Genomic DNA, 18,445 nt, shown 5'->3' with positions numbered 1-18,445 from the left:
TTGGTTGGGTCAGAAAGAACGGGAGGCAAGCTGAGTCTACCACATACAAGATGGATATGACACAATGGCACACACCATAGCAGGAGCCTTTACATGCTACTACACGGACCTATATGAGCTAGGCCACTAGTAGAAGAGACACAAATTATATGCTATCTTAATGACAGATATGCCCACTTCGACAGGAGGACTGCGATGCCCTAGAGACAGACCTTACTTTAAATGAAGTGCAATAAGCCCTCACCAGACAAAAAAAAATCAAGGGGGAAAACCCCCAGGGCCAGAAAAATTTAAGTGTGTTAGCCCCCCACGTGCTAAACATGTTTTTTGGCGGCACGAGAGGGGACACTACTGCCAGATCTTTGACAGGCCATGGTGGCAGTTATACTGAAATTAGGTAAATCCCAAGAAAAATGCAGTTCCTACTGTCCCATCTCCCTACTGAATGTTGAAACTAAGATATTCGCCTCTATATTGGTGGTGAGGCTTCTACCAGTAATTACCTTGCTGGTTCACCAAGACCAGACTGGCTTTATGCCTGGACGAGCCACACATCTCAACTTGCGCAGATTGGCTAATTGGCTAGACACTGTCAAAGACAGGCCTACCTCACAGCTGCTCCTCTCCTTGGTTGCAGAGAATGCCTTTGACACAGTCCATTGGCCGTTTATGAGGCAAGTCCTGGTGAAGTTAGGATTCAGACCAGAATTCGGGATATGGGCGGAGCATTTATATACAAACCCCAGATCACAGGAGAGTCAATGTGTCAAATCAGCAGACTTCCCTATCCCACAGGGGGATTAGACAGGGTTGCCCCCTGCCATTTGCACTGGTTCTGGAGCCTTTGCATTGCCAGATTAGAAATAATCCAGACTTCAAGGGCTTCCAAGATGACGAAGGCAAGCTAAGAGTTGAGTGAATCTCCTTATATGAAGATGATATCCTGCTTTAAGTTACCAACTCGGGCAGGACACTCACACTGACGTTCCAGTTAGTAAAAGACTATAGCAAACATGCAGGGTACTATATCAATGGGAGCAATCAAGTCTACCCGGTGGGAGGCCCCATAGATCCACGCGCAATACCAGAGCGTCTACATATTACCAAAGGCAGCTTTAAATATCTAGGTTTATACATCTCCATGAATACAACAGACTGCCTCATGCACATTAAGCGTGTTCTAGCTGAATTCAGAGGAGACGTGGTCAGATGGAAAGGCTGCCATGTATAAAATAGCCACACTTCCCAAACTCTTACATACTTCAGAACATACTGCAAGATTTCAGAAATGGTATTCAATGCAATAAGTGACGAGCTACGCACTTTCTTATGGGATGGGGGGGGGGGACACGAGAGTGGCACTGCAAACATTACAACGCAGTCAATATAACGGAGGTATAGCTCTGTCTGATATTCAAGCCTATTATCGGGCTACACACCTAATAGAAATTAATTAATGGAGCCATGACCCGGGAGACCACCCCACATATGCCCTGGAAAGGCAACAATTTCAAAAACACTCCTATCTTCCCTACCTATAAGGGGGAGCGGGAGTGAGAGGGTTACTCTCAGCAACACAGAGGAAGATTGAGGCCTGCAGAGGGGCGAAAATGAAATTGGGTGGGGACAAAAAAAACTAACAAAGTCTACACTGATGTGTGAAGGTAAAAGGCTCTCAGAGCTGGCAAAACTACAGGGTTTTGAAATCCGCCGAGACCACTCACAGCACCTAAGTCCCATAGTGCGCTTGTGCGACAGCAGCTCCTGCACCGTGCTGCCTGAAATTACATTATTGCCTGCAATTGTGCTTTGAATTTGCATCGCGCTCGCCTCCATTGTGCCCCTGTGTTGTTTTGGGATTGCCTGCTTGCTGCTGCCATTTTGTTTGTTGTTGTCTCCTTCCCCTGATCTCCACCCCGCCTCCCTGCTGACCCTCCCTCCCACTGATACTGACCTCGCTGCCCCACCTCTATCGCGCTGTGACCGTCCTGCTTTCAGCAGAAGCGGCCGCTCCACTCACTGCTCCCTGCCTCCTGGATGTGGTATTGTAAACGCTGAGACCCGGTCTCACTCCCTGCTTGAGCCTGCATAATTTAAAAGAAGCACCTAGTCAGTGATTGGCGCTAGATCGCCCCGACCGCCGAGCATTTCCTTAGAAATCCGCCGAGACCACTCACAGCACCTAAGTCCCATAGTGCGCTTGTGCGACAGCAGCTCCTGCACCGTGCTGCCTGAAATTACATTATTGCCTGCAATTGTGCTTTGAATTTGCATCGCGCTCGCCTCCATTGTGCCCCTGTGTTGTTTTGGGATTGCCTGCTTGCTGCTGCCATTTTGTTTGTTGTTGTCTCCTTCCCCTGATCTCCACCCCGCCTCCCTGCTGACCCTCCCTCGCCCCTCCCCTTCCACTATCCACATATGCCAGATGCATTTGCGCGCAGCGTTCACGGGCAGCGACCGCGCCCTATGCGCGCCAAAGGTAAGCCCGTCTACGCCCGTCCGCGCCTGGACCGCGCCCAGCGCCAGACCCCCTGGTTCCCGTAATGCCCAGCCCACTCGCATCACTTACGATGCCACCACCCTCCTAGCCCTTAACCCCGGCCGTTCCCCCAACTGCGTCCAAGCCGCTCCTGGACACACCCATGGACCCTTCTCTTGCAACTCCTGCAAGTTCGACGGCACCAAAACCAACTCCTCATCCACCAACACCAAACAGAGACCTGACACCAACCACCTAAAATGCATCCTGCTCAACACCCGCTCGGTCCACAGACACGCCATCGACCTCTGGAATCTACTAGACACCATCTCACCGGACGTCGCCTTCCTAACAGAAACATGGATGAATGCCTCTTCAGCCCCGGACATCACCATTGCCATCCCGGAAGGATACAAGATCATCCGTAAGGACCGCATCAAGCAAACAGGAGGAGGCATCGCTATCGTCCATAAGAACTCCATCCGCATCTCAACCAGCTCAGACGTCAACCTTGCCAACACCGAACACCTCCACTTCCAGATCCACACCGACCCCAAGACCACACTCAGAGGCACCCTCCTCTACCGGCCTCCAGGACCCCGTGCACAATTCAGTGACGACATCACTGACTTTATCACCCCACACGCCCTCCTCTCCGAGGACTACATTCTATTGGGAGACCTCAATTTTCACCTGGAAAAGAGCAATGACAGCAGCACCACCACCCTTCTGGACAATCTCGCCAACCTCGGACTCAAACAACTTGTCACTACCCCCACCCACATTGCAGGTCACACACTCGACCCCATCTTCACCTCCAGCAAACATGTCTCATTCAGTCACACCACAGCTCTTCATTGGACGGACCACAGCTGCGTTCACTTTATCTACAATAAGACCACAATCCACAACCATCCTCAACCATCCTCAACCCACCCTGCGAAGAAACTGGAACAAAATCACCATCGACCAGATCTCCTCATCGCTTCTTCTAAACCCCCCCGCCCACTCCTCAAACCCCGACCAAGCAGCCATTAACCTCACCCAATGGCTATCCAACAGCGCCGACATCCTAGCACCGTTGAAAAAAACGTCAAATCAAACTAGGCAGCAAAAACGCCTCCTGGTTCAACGATGATCTTAAGAATTCGAAGAAACTCTGTCGCTCCCTCGAGAAGGCCTGGAAAAAAGACCGAAACACCAGCACCAGGGACGCCTTCAAAAATGCCACCCGCATACACCACCAACTAATCCGGTCTGCCAAGAAAGCCGCATTCAAAGACCGACTAGATAACGCCCACAACAGCAAGGAATTATTCAACATTGTCAAAGAATTTACCAACCCATCAGCCAACTCCAACGACATCACCCCCTCCCAAGCCCTCTGCGACTCCCTAGCTTCCTTCTTCCACAACAAAATCGCAGACATCCACAACAGCTTCGACAACCGACCCGGAGACCAACCCACCCAACCTTCTGCAGGACCTTCACCCCCCTTGAACATCCTTAACGACTGGAACCCAATCTCCACTGAGGACACCATCCGCCTGATGAACTCCATCCACTCAGGATCCCCAACTGACCCATGCCCTCACCACATCTTCAACAAAGCAGACTCCATCATAGCACCACACCTCCGATATGTCATCAACTGCTCCCTCAACTCCGCCACCTTCCCGGAAAGCTGGAAACACGCAGAACTCAGCGCCCTTCTGAAAAAACCCACAGCTGACCCCTCCGAACTCAAAAACTACCGCCCCATCTCGCTTCTTCCATTCCCGGCCAAAGTCATCAAGAAAGCTGTCAACAACCAGCTCGCCACCTTCCTCGAAACCAACAAATCCCTCGACTCCTCACAGTCCGGCTTCCGAGCCAAACACAGCACTGAGACCGCACTTATCGCAGCAACAGACGACATTCGAACTCTACTGGACAATGGAGACACAGTCGCCCTCATCCTCCTCGACCTCTCCGCTGCCTTCGACACAGTCTGTCATAGCACCCTTCTACAGCGCCTCAGAAACGTCGGAATCCAAGGAAAAGCACTGGAATGGATCACCTCGTTCCTCACCGGAAGAACCCAGAGAGTCCGCCTCCCACCATTCAAGTCAGAGGCCTCTGAAGTCATCTGCGGCGTGCCACAAGGATCGTCACTCAGCCCCACCCTCTTCAACGTATACATGAGCCCCCTTGCGGCCATCGCTCGCCAACACAATCTCAACATCATCTCCTACGCTGACGACACTCAACTGATCCTCTCACTCACCAAAGACCCTAACACCGCCAAAACCAACTTACACGAAGGAATGAAAGAAGTAGCCGAATGGATGAAGCACAGCCGTCTGAAACTGAACTCAGACAAAACAGAAGTCCTCATCTTAGGCACCTCCCCCTCTGCCGGGGATGACTCTTGGTGGCCAGAGGCCCTTGGAAAAGCACCCATCCCGACGAACCACGCACGGAACCTGGGCGTCATTCTGGACTCCTCACTCTCGATGACCAGACAAGTCAACGCCGTGGCATCATCTTGCTTCAACATTCTTCGCATGCTCAAAAAAACATTTCGCTGGATCCCCACCGAAACTAGAAAAACAGTCACCCACGCACTGGTCACGAGCCGCCTGGACTACGGAAACACCCTATACGCCGGTACCACCGCAAAACTCCAGAAAAAACTCCAACGCATCCAGAACGCTTCAGCCAGGCTCATACTAGACATCCCGCGTAAAGAACACATCTCTGGTCACCTGAAAAACCTCCACTGGCTCCCCGTAAATAAGAGGATTACTTTCCGCCTCCTAACCCACGCACACAAAGCACTTTACGAACTTGGACCCGAATGCCTCAACACACGTTTGTCCTTCTACACCCCCTCCCGTCAGCTACGATCCTCCAACCAAGCCCTTGCCACTGTACCTCGCATCAACAAAACCACCATGGGAGGTAGATCCTTCTCCTACCTGGCAGCTAAAACCTGGAACTCACTTCCCACTCACCTTCGCCTTACTCAGAACCACCTAGCATTCAGAAAGCAACTTAAAACTTGGATATTCGACAAGTAATTCCCCACCCTTCCTCAAGCGCCTTGAGACCCTATGGGTATGTAGCGCGCTATATAAATCTCTTGACTTGACTTGACTTTTAGAAACTTGGACATAGAAGGCATCACGACGCTAGGAGATAAAATACTGAACGGGGACCTACTTACTTTTGCAGACCTGCAAGCAGAATACAGTCTGTCAAACACACGATGATACAAATATATACAGGTACAGCATGCTTGGAGAAGAAAAAACCCTGACCTTCCAGGCATCCCCGAATTCACGCCATTGGAAGGGAGACTATTGCAGGAAGACTATTGCAGGAAGAGGTGTTGTCCAAGGCGGTCTCCTGGACGTACAAGACAAAGAAACATTATGCCAGATAGGCGATAACCCTTAAAAGCAGATGGGTGGAAACGGGCCCACTGGAGGATATTGACTGGGAAGCAGCACTGATGCACCAGAGGGAGGTACCGATTAAGCTCATGCTACGACCGGTATAGTTTAAGATCCTGCATAGGGTCTACTATGACAGAGCGCGACTCTACACAATGGGCAGGGCAGAGACACCCGATTGTATACGCTGTAAAACAGATCGTGGTTCCTACATACACACCCTATGGAAATGCACATTGATAAATAGATATTGGTCACGTAGAATACAAGAGCTGAATAATATACTAGAAACCCAGATCCCAACAGATACTAAGTATATCCTCCTGGGTATACCCACTAACATTGATGTACCCAGGTACAAACACCTGTTAAGTAACTTGGGCAAAAGGGGACATTGCTGAATACTGAGGAAGGGCAGACATGCCTACCATGGCGGGCTAACATGGATCTCTACATGGGGGCTGAAAAAACGACATACGCTGCCAGAGGGCGTCTCAAGAAGTTTTGAAATGTTTGGCAGATACTATGGCTTGGATATGGAGGATGAGACACAGATGAAACAACCCACCACACAAGACTCACAATAGCTGGGAAACATAGTGAAGGCCCTCAGAATACATGGAGTGCTGGAACCACCTCCAAAACTGAATGGGAGGGAGTGGGAGAAGAGTAGGAAGAGCTACTATACGAGTGTACCTTTGATTGTATAGGCAGCCATGACCATAGAGTATTATGCTGAACCTGTCACACACGATATATACACACCTGTTGATGTTTTGGTGGTTTGTAAAATTTTAAGAAAATGAAAATTAAAAAAAGCATTTGCAATGCAATAGGTCTCGCATTAGGAAAGTTTGAGTTGTCTTGTACATGACAAACTTGTTATTTGTGAAAAGTGTGAAATTAATAGCTTTGTCATTTACAATGCTAATACTTTTATTTTTTGAAAAGGTGACACCTATAGCATTTTTAATGTAACATGTTTTGTATTTACGTGACTTAGAAGTAATGATTTTACAAATAACTCTCTTTTAATTAATACTTAAATAAAAGTTAATGTAATTTATAATGGCAATGGCTTAAACGTTTGCAATTAACTTTTGTGAAGATTATGTTCAGTGTATTTTATTGTGACTAAAATATAATAACAGAAGGGAATTATCAACATTTTTGTGACATTTGTAATAAAGCTTGAAACATTGAGAACATATTTGAACCAGTTGTTGTTGAATGTTTGCACAGATTGATACTGTGGTGCCCCTGAGTGATGCTGTGGTTGTGCGATAGAGTGAGGCGATAGAGAGCGTGAGAGAGGAGCGTGAAGGCGAGAGAGCGTGAGAGAGGAGCGTGAGGGCGAGAGAGCGTGAGAGAGGAGCGAGAGAGCGTGAGAGAGGAGCGAGAGAGCGTGAGTGAGGAGCGAGAGAGCGTGAGTGAGGAGCGAGAGAGCGTGAGTGAGAGCGTGAGTGAGAGCGTGAGCGAGAGAGCGTGAGCGAGAGAGCGTGAGCGAGAGAGCGTGCGAGAGCGCGTGCGAGCGCGCGAGAGCGCGCGAGAGCGCGCGAGAGCGCGCGAGAGTGCATGAGGGCAAGAGCGCGCGAGAGCGTGCGAGGGCGAGAGCGTGCGAGGGCGAGAGCGTGCGAGAGCATGCGAGAGCGCACGAGGGCGAGAGCGCGCAAGGGCGAGAGCGCGCAAGGGCGAGAGCGCGCAAGGGCGAGAGCGAGAGCGTGCGAGGGCAAGCGAGAGCGTGCAACCGCGAGAGCGTGCAACCACGAGAGCGTGCAACCACGAGAGCGTGCAACCACGAGAGCGTGCAACCACGAGAGCGTGCAACCACGAGTAAGTGAGATTGTGCAAGAGCGAGTAAGAGAGTGTGCAAGAGCGCGTAAGAAAGTAGTGTTTTGATTTCTGCGCACTTTCACTGTGTCCCAGTGGAAAGTGCGTGCGCACTCTTGAGTGCGTGGAGTAAGATTGGCCTGCCCTCCCATAGGAATGCATGGGGAATGTATGTGTCCCTGGTAGTTCCTGATGCGTGGGGTGTGCAGGCCTGAGTTTGGTATGTGCAAACTTGTGAGATTGAATGCTGCGCAATGATGTATGCGGCGTGAATGTGTCTAGTGTGGAAGTGCCATTTCGAGACATGAGTGTGCAGTGAGTGTGCTGGCGTGTGATTGGCTGGAGCTGGCTGGTGAGCATGGCTCCAGGAGTCTGGGTGGGTCTGCCCGGTGGTGAGTGTTGAGATTAGCATGCTGATGTGAGGGAGGGGTGCACCTGGGTCCTGAATAGGGCTGGGCTTTCCCAACACAATGCTGGCTCAGCCCCCTGTGGTGCGTCTAATGACCCTAGCCCTGCCAGTGAATAGAGTGAGGGGCTGGGCACATCAAGAGTGCTCACAAACCAGCTGCGACTGGTTTTTCCCCTCACCCTGAGCAAAGACAAAAGAACGCTGTATATAAAAAGGGGCTGTGTCCCCACACAAACTGTTCTCTTCCAGGATCCTTTTGCTGAGGGGGGCTGCTGCTGCTGGGCGCCAGGAGGACCACCACTGGGGATGACCTCCCTGCCTAGGAGGAACTGTGAGCTGGATCTGGGCCCAACCTTGCCCCCCTGCCTGCCTCAAGAGCTTTGCTGAAGCTCTGCCTTGCTTATAGCGCCTGGGAGCGCTGTATTTTACTTAAAACGCTTGAGAGCGCTTTATTTTGCCCTTCAGTGCTTGTGAGCGCTGTGATCCTCTGCATTGCGCCGGGAGCGCTTTATTTCTACTTTGGACCTTGATTTTGGTCTCTAGCGCTAGGGAGCGCGTTCACCCCTTTGGCCGGTGCCCACCCAGCATTTCTAAAATCGCCGCCCGGACCGCGACCAGGAAGTCAGGCAGGCAGGGGGTGGGACAAGCGTGATAACCGGAAGCTGACGGGAGCCCACCCCGCGCTCCGGTGAGAGGGAAGTAGAAGCCGCCTGTCCTGCAGCAGGGCACCCGTGGTGTGGAGAGAGCCCCACAGCTGCAGGCAAGGAGGAGCTGCCGGCAAACAAAGAGCTAAGGCGGAAGGGGGCCCGAGGTACGTTGTCGGCACATGCCCCGCCGCCTGTCAGCCCCACGCCGGTGCCAGCCATACTGCGTGTCCACCGGGAAGCCCCTGCCGAAGGAGAAGAGTCCCCCAGCAGAGGCCCGGTAAGTGCGGGTGCCTCGGAGTGTTGTGTTTCTATCTAGGACCCTAATTCGATATTCCAGATTTATGCCCTTATGTGGTTATAATAAACAATATCCTTATAAAGGCATAAGAATCATATCCATATTTAGTAATAGCCCATGCAGTCCAAATACGGCAAGGCTACTCCCCTAGACTCCTAGAAAGTACAATGCGTTCTTTAAACAAACCAAGCCTCCAGCAGCCCGGGAAATCCCCCTGCTCTTGTTTTGATTTGCACAAGAACTCCTAGAGTCCAGAAAGAACTGTTAGTTCTTAGTGACGTATTATGTCGAACCTTACGTCAAACCTGGCACCTTTCAGGTATAAATATACCAACGTTGCCTTAAGCAAACACACTGTGGTTTGGAGCAGAGCGGCTTCTACTTACCCTAAGCCCAGCTGATGCGAGAGCTGAAGGAAGCCGCCCCTCCCTTTTGACGCACTGAGAAAGACGCTGTCTTTTTCTCCAGCCGAGAAAATTACAGCTCCGGTGTTTCCAGTCACCCTTGAGGGTTGCTGGGAGATCGAGTCCTGAGAGAGAGATACAAGACCTCCTACATTCTATTACCAAGGTATGGAGCTGACTAAACCCTTAAGAGAATTCTTGATTCAGATTCTTGGCAAAAAAACAACTTAACCTAAACTGCAACTTACTTACTCCTTCCCACGTATTAGGCTTAGGTCAGGTACACCGGGGTAGGATTATCTTAGAAGTACCAGTGGAGTACGTTAGTCAATGTTATTATGTATGTATATATTTTATCCATTTTAAAGTCTCAGATGGCTAAGAAACCATATCAATGCTTTTACAGTATTATTTCATAATACTACTTTTACTGTACGCACTTTACTTCGTTAAGTATTGCAATTGTGGCAATTCATTTCTCTTGCATGAGAAAGAAGACTGCTCAATAAATAACACCTTTTATTGAAAATGCCAGTCTCTCTATTTCTCTGCACTCTGGTGAAACTAAGTGCACATGATTGACTGAGTGAAATAACCGTCTATTGTTTTCACACGACTCTAGAGATACACTCTTTATTCTGAGGGAGCAAAGTTGTCATGTTTATGTGGTTGTCAGAAACTAATCCCTTCTTGTCTAAATCAGGAGAGAGAACTCTTTCTTGAACATTCGAGAACGTTTCTAGTGACCTCTGAGCTAGCTGGCAAAACTAATTAAATCTAATATAGTCAGTAGAGACCTAGTCGACCTCAGTCCTACGTCTACACTGCTGTTTATATTATTCCAATGCGCAGAGCCTATTGGGAATATAGGAACTACACAACATGGCACCCAACGTTTGGTAAGGCGATAATCTAACGCAAGACATTAGAGTAACTTAGTCGTGCTTTTTCACACAGACCCCTTTTTCCCGTAAAAACTCCAATAGACGTCTGGAGTGGGTAAAAGGTTAAAATCTGCCGGAACTTAGTAGGAAGAGATTCCTATGTATAGTTTTTGGTTTAGTCAACGTTGAAGGATACAGTGTTCCAAAATATTGTGCACCTAATCTTAGTTTCCTTGAAACTTGACCTGCAACAAAAACCTTTCAGTCAGTAAAATGCCAGAAGGTGATGAAGAAAGAGATGCTTTTGCGTCTCCACTATTAGATGACACGACTCTCCAACAGAATGACCCGAATGCTATAATCAATCCGGTAAATGTAAGTAAGAAGAACTATAACTAAAAAACTTCTAGAAAATGGAGTATCATTACGAGGTGGTACAGTGATATGCGTGGTAGAGGCCCATGAATATCAACAGACAGAGGTATTCTATTCATGGATACACTTTCCAGCAGCACACGCTGTGACACACGAATTCCACTATTACAAAATAGAGGAACCTCCGGATGAATGCGCTCCTTTCGAGGACGTTGAAATACCACTAACTTACCAAGAGCACATGCTCTGGTTTAAAGGCGCCCTAAAACATCAAAATCACATCACCAGGCTCGGTCCTCTAGGTAGACCAGGAGCCACGTGGCCGGTTCTAGCCAGCTACACACCACATCCAGACATTAAAAAAATGTCAGACCGGGAACTTTTAGCTCAGCTAAAACTATTAATTAAAATACATAGACAATTGGTCCAATAGGACATGCGGACTTCAACAGTCCAACCAGCAATAATAATTCAACAGAACACCCCTCACCAGGGGGAACACAAATAAAATCACACAACAGAATAAACAATCAGCCATTGGCAAAATACCCGCAAAACGGGAACAAATTCCATTCTGGTTAGCACAAAAAAAAAATCACTCAAATAGAGGCAGTATTTCCTGATACTACACCTCATGAGAAACACAGAATTCTGACTATCTGCCTTCCAATGGGGGGGGGGTCGCACCACATGTGGAGGACTGTGACACTTGGGGCACAGTCTTTGCTTCGATATACACAAAAACACATGGTGTTCAGTCTACGGCGATAATACCAGATGTGCTAAGAGATTCAAAATGAAAACGGTCAAGAACCTGCTTTAACTCTGGTTATGAAATTACTGAAAGACTTCAAGCAGGTCTCGGCTATATTATTAGCCAACATAAAAGGAGAAGCAGCATCTGTGGCGATCCGCCAGAAATTGAAAGAAACAGATATAGCAGAACAACCATTTGAACTTGCCAGAATCATAGCAAACTCCTATGAAGAACTAGGTAGAGAGTTTGGGTGGGAACCCAGTAAAACCCCAACTAACTGAAAATCCTGAAAAAACCTTTATTAAAAATAATCTGAATACTCCAAAAAAGAGTTGGGATGGTAATAAACAATCCACTCCCAGAGAAAAACGATTCCAGTCCAGAGGAAGGTCTCCTCAACGGAGAGAAAGATCTCCAGACAGAGGAAACAAGTCTCCCCAGAGGGAGCCCTCTGAGAAAAGATACAACCTTAGAAATAGGGATAATTTGAAAAAACCGGATAGATATCAAGATATTGATACACATCCCTCTGGATCTTTTCAGACTTCCTCACAGAAATCGGAAAGAAGAGGACGGTCAGAACATAAAGAAGAGCACGTCAAGTCCAAAGACAAGGAACCTGCTCATCAAAGTAAAAAATTACAATTTCCAATAAAGAAGGTAGCAAGTATTAGAATAAAAAATGCCGAAGATACTGAGAACACAACTGAAAAACGGAGAGTGGGCCCAGACAATGCTAGACAGTGCAGCAGAAGTAACCATAGTACGCAAGATCCTGATGAATATTCTTGAGACAGTGGACACGAATGAATACATTCAGGTGGAAACTGCAGACACCAGGGTTAGCAAACCTCATAAATTATACAAAATAACATTGCGTAAAGAGGGGGACAAAACTAGGAAAGTAAGGGGTCTCTTTTGGGATAACCTTTTGTAGGAGAGTAGGGTCTGCTATCCTATGGTCACCCCAAATTTTTGCTTTTTGCTTCACTGGTTTTCGACTACTGAGGCTGTGGGCCTGCTGATCAGACCCCCAGCCTGCTGTTCTCTCACTAAATTAATGACACATGTGCTATAGGCACATACCAATTGGAAATGGACTCCTTGTCAGCCCCTGTAGAATGCACTATAGGTGCACAGGGCACAGGAGCCACTAAGGCCTACCAGGGGCTGCAGCATATCTTTTGCCACCCCTGGCTGGTTCTTAAATTGACACAACTGGCTGATCACTCAGCTGGGGTAAGGTGGTGTACACACCCCTTGCTTAGATATAGTATACCTATGTCTAAACCTATATCTGGACACATGTAAACCTGTGAGCCACTCCTATAGGCAGGCCTCCCCAATCCTGGAGGCTGGGTGCATGGTTTTTATGTGAGATGGAGCTCTAGCATGAGCTGAGCCTGTCTGCAGCCGTCGGGAACAAATCCCTAAGCTGTTTCAGGATAATGCCATACCATATACTATTAAGTGCCTTATAATCCTCGCGGTTATTTAGCAACTTTGGTTTGGCTTTATCAAAACATGTCGTGTAAGGTGTCATACGCTTTGGAATACCATCCCCTCGCCAGTTCTGGCGACGGGGATGGCCTTCCACCCCTCTAGAGGGGTAAGACATGTTACTTCACTTTAATGCGGTTGATTTCTCCAAAGGCCTTAAGATCCACAAAATGGATGCCTCTGCCACAGACAAATGTCTGGACCCCTGGAGCTGACCGAAACTCAGTCAAGGGGGCCCTGGACAAAGGGTTTCCTGTCACAGGAGGGTGTCACCGCCCTCCAGACAGGAGATAGTGTATTGTAGCAGGGAGGTTTGAAAGAAACCAGACACTGCCTGGGGCGCACAAGGCTGCCCCTTGCATAATCCGGCCAAACCGGTTCTGGGGCACTCCAGCCCTCGTGCCAGGGCGGCCTGGATCAAAGGAAGGGGGTGTATCCACCCACTTCCTGGGTCCCACCCATAGGAGGGGACCTAGCAGGTAATCACGCCCACCAGATTCGAATAAGAGTGGGAGCAGTGCCAATGCACATCAGATTTCCTGGAAGAAACATTTGAAACGATATTCTGGACCCTTCGCCCTCCATCTCAACGTGGAAGCCCGAAGAATCTCCCTTGTGGTCAAGGAGTGACCACCCTGCAGCAGCAGGCACCATCCAGCCCTCGACGTCTACTTAGTTGCAGTTCCCGCCGGAACTCGAGCGACTGAGATCGACGAGATCAAGCCTGTCCAGCTTCTAACAGCCCGATCCACAGTCCCTGCAAAGCTGAGACCCGTGGAGGCGACCGGAAGCGTGGGGCACGCCATCCTGAAGTGACCACGAGACGCTGACCGTGCAGCCCACGAGTGACCCTCGAAGCTGTACACCGGGGTTTGAGAAGCCCCACCCTGAGCTACTCCTGAGCCGAAGTTCAGCCCTCCACACTCGACGAGTGCTGCGTGGGGCCCTTTGGCACGATTTGGCTCAACGCGTTGGCCCGGTCACTTGCCAGCTGGCTTGTGGTCCCTGTGCCGACGAACTACCTAAAAAGACTTGTGATTCTGGTTGCTCCAGATCCACACCAGCTCCCCTGAAAAGGAGCCCCGACTCTGACCTTCCTGGTCCGAGTGAGAAGCAATCTTCCGATCCTGCGTGGATTGCTCTTACCAAGGCTTGTTTGCTCCAAACTTGAAGCCGACTGCACCGACGGTGAGAGCCTGCGTGGGACAGATCGTGACCTGCTCCTGGACGTCGCAGATGCCCCAGAGCCCACGTGACAGCGGAGAGAAGCTCCTCGACGACCACCTGATTGCGCCCGACATTGCCTGGTTCCGTCCTGGTTCCACCCTGGTCACTGCTGAGTGACCCAGACTCTGTCCCCTCTGCTTTCAGGTACTCTACAACTTGAGTCCACCCTTGGACTCCACCGGACACTTCGTCTTCACCCTGCCTGCAGCCCTTTCAGCTTCAAGCACCAAGAGCCTGCGTGTCAAAACCCGACGCCACTTCGACCCTGTGCACCCACTTCCTGTGGGTGAGGTAACTTTGCTCCGCCGGTGTTCCCACACTGGTGCACACCTCTAGGGTCTGTGTGTTAAGTTTTGTTCCTCTAGGTTCAGCGGAAGTGTCCTTAAACTTTAACTCTTTGACTTTTACGCACCATTGGTTAACATTGGTGCATGCGTGCGCTTTCCGCACATCTCCCGAATCCCGAGGACCATTCCCGACTTCAGCATTGCTTGTCCTGACTGCTCCCAGCGATTCCCTAGGCCCTAGGCCTAACCACTGCTCGAGTGGCCTTTCTTATACCACTTGTTTAGTATATGGTTTGAGTGGCCACCCGCCCTCATCCATAATTGTGCAACTTGTATGTTTAAACAGTGCTTTTGATTTAACGCTTGTGCCCCTTTATTCATAAAGAATACTGGGGATTGTTTTTAGTAATAAACACATATATTTTTATAATATATACTTGTGTGGTGTCTTTTCATTTGGTATTACAGGATTGTATGTGGTAAAACAGCTCGCTTAACACGACCTCTTAAGTTAAGCCTTTAGGCTGCTTAGTCCATGCTACCCCTAGGATAGCTTGTCTAATAAGGTTGACTTACAACCAGACACCATAAGGGATTGTTTGGTCAGGTAGTAGGTGGTTCCAGAATTGGAAACATCCCCTACCAGGCCAACTTCTCACATTGGTGAGCAGCGGTGCGGATTTGAGCTTGCTGTTGTTTTACCATTGCAATCTTTATATCAAATTGAAAGATCACATCAAGTACCTCTAGGTACATATAAAATCAAAAGCTTAGCATATTAAGTTCTACTGAACTTAGTAGTTGTAGGTTGAAGGGAGTAGCACACCCCTGACTACAACTCACTAGCAAGGTCCAGTAGGAAAACACTTAGTGTAGGTAAGTGCACCACTTACACCTCACTAGTAACCATGTCTGACACAGGAAAGGCCTCAGGGTCTAGTCCTGTGACAGTTGACCCTACCCAGGCAACTTTTGGATATGACAAACTAACCCGCAGAGACTTGATTGCCTTGTGCAAAGCAAGAGGGTTAAAAAGGGGCAGAAGCCCCACCTGCCTAATCCTGGTAGAAATCCTAGAACAGGATGACTTAGAGAAGGCAAAAGCAGCTTCCCTAGATACAGGAACTGGAGGGAACCCCCCTGCAGTTGATCCCCCTGAAGAGGAGGATGATGATGACTTGGATGAGGACTCAGATGTTGAGGACTTAGAAGTACAGGATCAGGGTAGCCAGGTTCCAGTTGGTAGGCTTAGCCAGGCCAACTTGGACCTACTGGGGAATGGAGAGGGCCAGCACCTCCCCAGAACCCAACATGTTATTCTCCCAGGCAACAGAAGAGTGAGATCCCCCTCAGGGGACTCTCATATTTCTAGTGCCTCCAGAGAATCACAGAGAGGCATGAATGCTTCTCAAAAGCTAGAGCATAGGGCCAGAATGAGGGCTGTCAAACTCCAGATAGAGAGGGAGGAGGTAGCCTTGGCTCAAGCTAGACTTGCCTTGGCAAGAGAGCAGAAATTAAGTGGCTTAGATGTCACTGGTGGCAGCAATTTTCCAAGAGAAAAAGACAGGGCCTATGATAATAGAAACCTGACCAAAATTGTGCCCCCCTTTAAAGAAGGGGATGACATCCACAAATGGATGACTGCTCTTGAGAGAGCCTGCATGGTACAGCAGGTTCCTGAGAATCAGTGGGCTGCAATTTTGTGGTACTCCTTTTCTGAGAAAGGGAGGGACAGGCTCCTCACAGTTAGACCTGAGGATGCCAAAAACTACTCTGTTTTGAAGAGTGCTCTCATTGAAGGGTATGGCCTAACCACTGAGCAATACAGGTTGTTGTTCAGAGACACCCAGAAAGCACAGACTCAAGACTGGACTGATTTTGTGGAGTGTGCCACTAAGGCTTTGGAGGGTTGGTTACAGGGAAGTAAAGTTTCAGACTATACAGGATTGTACAATCTTATGATGAGAGAACAGATCCTTAATAACTGTACAAACCAGCTGTTGCATCAATACCTTATTGACTCTGATCTGACCTCTCCCCAAGAATTGGGAAAGAAGGCAGACAAATGGGTCAGAACAAGGATTAAGCAGAAACCCCAGAACCAAGGTGGTGACCAGAAGAAAACAGACCAGAAGGGTGGTAATCAGAATCAGAAAGATAAAGAAAAAGACCAGAAGTCTTCAGGCCCCCAAACTAATAGTAAGGAGGGTGGTTCCCAAACTGGTAACAAGAAGAAGAAGAACAAAGGTCCAAAGACACCTTGGTGTAATACCTGCAAATCAGTTTCACACTGGGGCAGTGAGTGCACCAAGGCAAATCCAGTTCCCACCACTACAGCTCCTAAAGCAACTGCAACCCCAAGTACAGTAAGCAGTGGTGGAACACAGTCCAAGGGTGTAGCTGGGTTGACCCTGGGTATTGAAGTAGGATCTGGCCTAGTCAGAGTCCCTACACAGGCAGTTCTCCTGTATGATGTGGACATTGAGTTGCCCACTGCAGTAAGCCCCACTAACCTGGGCAAATACAGGCAGACTCCCTTAATAAATGAGAAACTGGCTCAAGCTTACAGGGACACATGTGCTAGTGTCACCATGGTGACCCCTGGCTTTGTGGACCCTGGACAGATTGTACTAGGAGAGAGCTACCTAGTAACCAATGCAAGCAACTCCACTACCTCCCATAGTGTGGCAGTTGTGAACTTCTCCTGGGGAGGGGTTGATGGCCTAAAGAAAGTTGTGGTGAGTGCAGACCTACCAGTAGACTGTCTGTTAGGCAATGACCTTGAAAGCTCAGCATGGTCAGAAGTGGAGTACAGGACTCATGCAGAAATGCTAGGGATTTCAGAGCATGTCCTTGCCATGACAAGGGCTCAGGCTAAGAAGTGCCTTCCTGAACCAGTGGTGGATCTTGAGACAATAGACCAGCCACAACCCAAGAGAAGGAGCAAGAGAGGAAAGGCCTCGCCTTCCACCTTGCCCCAGGTTGAGGATCAGGTTTCAGAGGAAACTGATTCTGCAGTCCAAGAGGAGACTGTCTCTGAGGAGCTTGAACCTGACCAGGTTGAGTTCCTGGGGACAGGGGGACCCTCAAGGGCAGACCTGAGGCAGGCTCAATTAGATTGCCCTTCCCTTGAACCCCTCAGACAGCAGGCTGCTGCTGAGGCTGCTGGGGATGCTAAAGGTACCCATACTGTGTATTGGGATGAGGGACTCCTTTACTCAGAGGCTAGAGACCCCAAGCCTGGCATGACCAGGAGGTTGGTCATACCTCTGCAGTTTAGGGGGTTCCTTCTTACCTTGGCCCATGATATTCCCCTTGCAGGACACTTAGGCCAGAACAAGACGTGGGACAGGCTTGTTCCACACTTTCACTGGCCTCACATGTCAGAGGATGTCAAGGAGTTTTGTCGCTCCTGTGTCACTTGCCAAGCCAGTGGTAAGTCAGGTGGCACAACAAAGGCCCCCCTAATACCACTACCTGTGGTGGGGGTCCCCTTTGAGAGAGTTGGAATTGATATTGTGGGTCCAATGGACCCCCAAACAGCATCTGGGAACAGATTCATACTGGTGGTAGTGGATCATGCCACCAGGTACCCAGAGGCTATTCCCCTAAGGACCACCACAGCACCTGTGGTGGCAAAAGCCCTCATTGCAGTTTTCTCAAGAGTGGGCTTTCCTAAGGAGGTACTATCAGATAAAATTTGTCCCTCTATGTCCAGCTATCTAAAAGCAATGTGGAAGGAATGTGGAGTAAACTATAAGTTTACCACCCCATATCATCCACAATGCAATGGGCTTGTGGAGAGATTTAACAAGACCCTTAAAGGCATGATAAAAGGATTACCAGAGAAGCTCAGGCGGAAATGGGACATTCTTTTACCCTGCCTGCTCTTTGCTTACAGAGAGGTCCCA

Source organism: Lissotriton helveticus, chromosome 7 (assembly GCF_964261635.1).
Source record: "Lissotriton helveticus chromosome 7, aLisHel1.1, whole genome shotgun sequence".
Taxonomy (NCBI): Eukaryota; Metazoa; Chordata; class Amphibia; order Caudata; family Salamandridae; genus Lissotriton; species Lissotriton helveticus.
The sequence above is the reverse complement of the archived record's forward strand: the minus strand, read 5'-3'. Positions refer to the sequence as shown.